We start from the raw sequence: 4,920 nt of genomic DNA, 5'->3' as shown, positions 1-4,920 counted from the left end.
CCAGGCACCCTGGAGGGCCCCAGCCCACCCACCCAGAGCCCATAACTTACCTTTAGCAGCAGCAGCAGCAGGGCACTCTAAGCCATGGCGGCAGGACTCGGCGCGGCACATGGGGACTGTACACCAGGCCCAGCTGGGTCCTCCTGGCCTTGGGGCCTGTCTGCTACCCAGCTGGGCCGGGCCCTTGGTGGCAGGACCCGGCGCAGCATGTGGGGACCACATGCCAGTTCCAGCCGGATCCTGGGGCCTCTCATGGGAATGGCCCAGACAGGCTGCAGAGGGGCCCCAAGGATGGCAGCACCTGACTGGGCCTAGCGCACGGTCCCTGCATGCCATGCTGGGTCTTGCCACCTTGGCCCAGCTTGGCCAGGCAACAGAGGGGGCCAGCAGGACCCGAATGAGCATGGCACACAGTCCCCGCACACCGCACCAGGTCCTGCCTCTGCCCCACTGTGCCTGCAGGGCGGTGGCATGTGGTGGGACCTGGGCCAGCCCCATGTGACTCACTGGTCTGGCTTTGCACCGGAGCGGGTCACACAGCTCTGGGAGGCATGGGTCCTTTGTGCGCCTCCCAGAGCCCTGCCAACTGCTCTAGTGCAAAGCCAGACTAGCGAGCCGCATGGGGCTAGGCCAGGTCCATACCACCGACAGGCCTGGGGACATCGCCTGCCACCCCTCACCCACCCACACCCATGAACCCCCACCCCACTTACCTTGGACAGTGCTGGGGACCAGAGACAGCAGAAGAACGAAAGAGATGCTCTGGCTGACACCAGAGTGCCTGTTTTGGAGGACTGACTCCCTGGCATAGTCTGGGACCGTGCCTTGCTCCGCTCTTCTGCGGAGTGTTTTTTTTAGACCCCTGGATATCCAGAGGTCTAATTTTCTCCCTGCACTGCAAACTTGCAGCATGGGGAACATTTTTAATTCCCGCACATACCTCTTGCCTCACCGCAAAGGGGCAAGTGCGCACTCATCTGGACACACCCTAAGTGGTCAGAGAAAGTCTTTAGACAGCATGTTATCTTCTCCCCCCCCACCAACCTAGCCTGCAATTGGTTGGTCAATTGGCTTGTCAAAAATCAAGGTTTTTGGTGTGTCAGTTTGTTTTTTGTGGGGTTCCCCTTCTTCTCCCCTCCCCCCCATTTTTCAAAGAATACATTTTAGATTTTGCACTTTTTTTACACAATTTTTAGAATTGCACTTATCCTTTCATTGGCCTGATGCTGGTCTCATTGAAATCAACAGTAAAACCTGCCCACTTGAATGGGGCAGGGCAAGGGAGAACTGGACCATTTGATAAAGCCTATATTTCAGAAATGTTGTAGAACTCTGTGTTGTGTTGAGGACACTGAAGATGGTAGTTGAGGATATTGATCTTTATCTTTTTATTCTCTGTAACAACTGGATCTTCTCTTTAGGTTGTGATTGATATGGGATGGTAGGGAAAAGGTATACTAGATTTAATCTTGCCTATAGCAGCTGTAAAAGTGTGGAAATATGAATAAAGTTATTTTCACCTTTGATTCAAATGTTAGTTTGCCCTAGACTCCAGCTTTTGTATATGGAAATTACATCTTCTCATTGAAGTTGTGCTTATTTTAATGTGAGAGTCTGAGATTTCCAAAGTATGGGCTTGTTATCCATATTACTCTGCCTTGTAATCCCTGACCCACTGTGGTGTCCATATATGCATAGAACATTGAAATATTTTATAATGTAACATTTTCATATTTCATCTTTCATGCGAGATAATGACAATCCATTTTGTAGGCCTTTGTGTCAGTTATATGAAGGCCTTTGTGATCATGTTAGACGGTCCAACCTTTTCAATAACCTAAATGAGGTAGAATTTTCCAGTCTTCATTTACTGTATAGTAAAGATTGCATCGATGATTGAGATAGATTAGGGGCATGTCATTACAATAGGGAACTCAGGGGACTGAAATCACTATAGCAGAAATAATTGGGTAAGACATTTTTATATATATATGAATCTTCGCTAACATGAAAAAGTTCTTAATGGCCTGATGAAAACCTGTGCCTGTATTATGTTCTTCAAAGAAAGATAGCAACAAAAGATGAGAAATATCTGAAACCTCTGGATATGGTGGAGAAAATCACTTTTGCTTGTGTTTAATACAAGCAGGAAAAGTATGCAAGAATACACGTCAGAATGAATGTGTTCTAATAGAGCTGTCAGTGGAAGCTATCATTAGTATTACTACTGGAAGACGGAAGAAAATGCATAATAAAGGCTAAAAGTAGCATGACAAAATTAATGAAAACGCTAAAACGGATACAGTTTCTCAGCATCATGCATGGGCGTTGTAAACAACTTCAGTGAAAAAGGCAAACCGCCACCATCTTTCATTAACATTTGCAACCAAATTTTTGGGATTTCTCATTGAAAAACAAGAAATGTACAGGATCATAGGAAACTAGGGCTGGAAGGGGCTTCACAAGGTAATTTAGTTCAGCCCCCTGCTCAAGGCAGGATCATCCCTGATTAGATCATCCCAGCCAAGTGTCTGTCTAACCTGCTCTTAAAATCTTGCAAGAATGGAGGAACCTGAAAAATTCCAGGGATACAGCTATCCTCTCTTTTGGTCCTTATCCTCTGATGAGCACATTGACACAGTTTCAGGATTGATTCCTTGTATCTCCATGGAATTTTTCCTCAGAGCTTTTCTTGTATTCAGAACAGTAATGCCATCAGAGTTTGAGTCACTCTTAATATCTAGATACAATGCCAACTGCTAGGAAAATGACAAGGCCTCAGTTTTCACATGATTTTACTGAAAAACACGCTCTCTCTCAGCTTATAAAGAGAAGGCTTTGACATTGCCTCTGTGTAGAAAGGCAGGGATACACCATGGGAAGAACTGTGTTTGTCTGGTCAATTATATTAATTAGATGCATGTGTTTGTTTATTTATTTTAAGTTCTCAAAGATTGAACCATGATGTAGCAAGTTTTGGAATCTTTAGTCACATTAAAAATCAACACCTGCCCATGTTAAGATGTCAGATACAATTTTAGGCATATTAATCCAAAAAGAAACAAAGGCTCTTCTGTTCTTTGGTGCACTGGTCTTCAGGGCTTCAAGTTGCACAAGGAAAGTTTAAGTTAGATAGTAGGGAAAATTTTCTTACTGTGAGGGTAGGGAAGCACTGCAATAGACTTCCCAGAGAGGTTATGGAATCCCCATCCTTCATGGTTTCTAAGACGTGGCTAGACAAATCTTTGGCTGGGATGATCTAGTTGGGGATGGTCCTGCTCTGAGCGGGGGGTTGAATTAGATGACCTCCTGAAGTCCCTTCCAACCCTAATTTCCTATGTTTAGGCTCCTTCCAAATTAAGGTACAAGACCTGAAAATCCCTACTTGTATATGTGGATCAGTTATTTGTATCTTCCTCCCTTAAATCAGTCTCACTTGTCACCTTGCACAGACACTAGAGACGTAACCCAATTTCCACAATGTCATTCTGCAACTTTTTGCTATGAACTAGTACTGAAAATGACTTGAATTTTTTACAGTGATGAAACAAAAAGTGTTTTTTGGTACACATAGAAATGAAGGGGAGCAGGAGGCAAAGGCAGGGGTCTAGCCCCTTGTACCCTACCACTGGTTTCTTTACCACAGCGGTTGGTCGGGGGGATGAATTTAAAATGACCCTCTAATAATTAGATTTTGTACATGGAAAATTATAACAAATTAATAATTTTCCGTATAGAATCTAATTATTGGGGTATTGTCTTAAATTCAAAGTTGCCTTGGATTCAGGTAAATACAGAATATTTTTCTTGCTCTTTCTTTCTTTTTTCCTTTTTAGAAACTATATTCTGTAAGTTAAGTTATGGTGGAAGGATTTGATTGCAGAAGGTACTAGCAAATTTTGGATGCCTTAGTCTTTTTTAGAGTTCTTCATGTTATCCCTTTGGACAAAAGTTTATTTTAAAAGGGTAGATATTCTGTTTGTCCTGATTGAGGCTTTGTATGTATGCCTCAGTGGGTTTGGCTGGAATATTTTTATTTCAATAAGCGACCTATCAAATCTTATTCAAGATGTATCCATTTTCAGGAACTCCGCCCAGGTATTTTGGGGGTGGGTGATATCGGTAGTTGTAGGATTGCTCTGAAGGAGAGAGTATAGCTATTTAGGCTATCATAAATTGGCAAATATGGAGCCAAAATGCCAGTTCTTCATATTACATGAATGCAAATCTTAAGGTTAACTTCATTTGACCTCTTAGGGTGCCTCCCCAGGAATACACACATGCATTTCCCTGGGGACAACTAGCAGCAGCACATATTTGTCCTGCTACTAGTGGTCCCTAAGGAACATCCCTGCATGCATACTCCGGAGTGCAGCAAATTGCCCCAGGCCCCACTAGCCTTACCTGAGGTCCTGGGGTCCTGCAGTGGCAGCAGTCCAGGTGTGTGGAACCTGGCCGGCAGCTGGAGTGTGGCTCTGTCTGGCCAGGCTCTGGTTTTGGGTAGTGTAAGCCACTTTTTTTTCCCCATCCATTTTTTAGATACTGGGATTTCCCAGTATCCAATTTTGCCAGGGTGCTGCAAATATGCATCATGGTGGGCAAACCAGTTCATGTGCACCATGTGTGTTTTGCAGTGCCTCAAAAGCCTTTGAGGTGCTGCAGAATGCACATTCCCACTTGTCAGGACATTGCCTTAGTGTCTGTCTACTTTAGCAGCAACACTAACCCTCCTGCCCTTTCTGACTTGCATTTTATAGAAATAAACCTGTGAGGACTCTTAAAGGGTGTTTCTCTGAAAGGGTGTTTCTCTGTGATTGCTTTTGCGACCTCACTTTCTAGCGTGTTAAAGAGCCACCACTGAGGACAACCTCACTGAAGTGTTTCTATGTTTGGAGTATGCTAACAAGGGCCAGTAGGCTT

Source organism: Crocodylus porosus, unplaced genomic scaffold, assembly GCF_001723895.1.
Source record: "Crocodylus porosus isolate Cpor-Errol unplaced genomic scaffold, CroPor_comp1, whole genome shotgun sequence".
Lineage (NCBI taxonomy): Eukaryota > Metazoa > Chordata > Crocodylia > Crocodylidae > Crocodylus > Crocodylus porosus.
The sequence above is the reverse complement of the archived record's forward strand: the minus strand, read 5'-3'. Positions refer to the sequence as shown.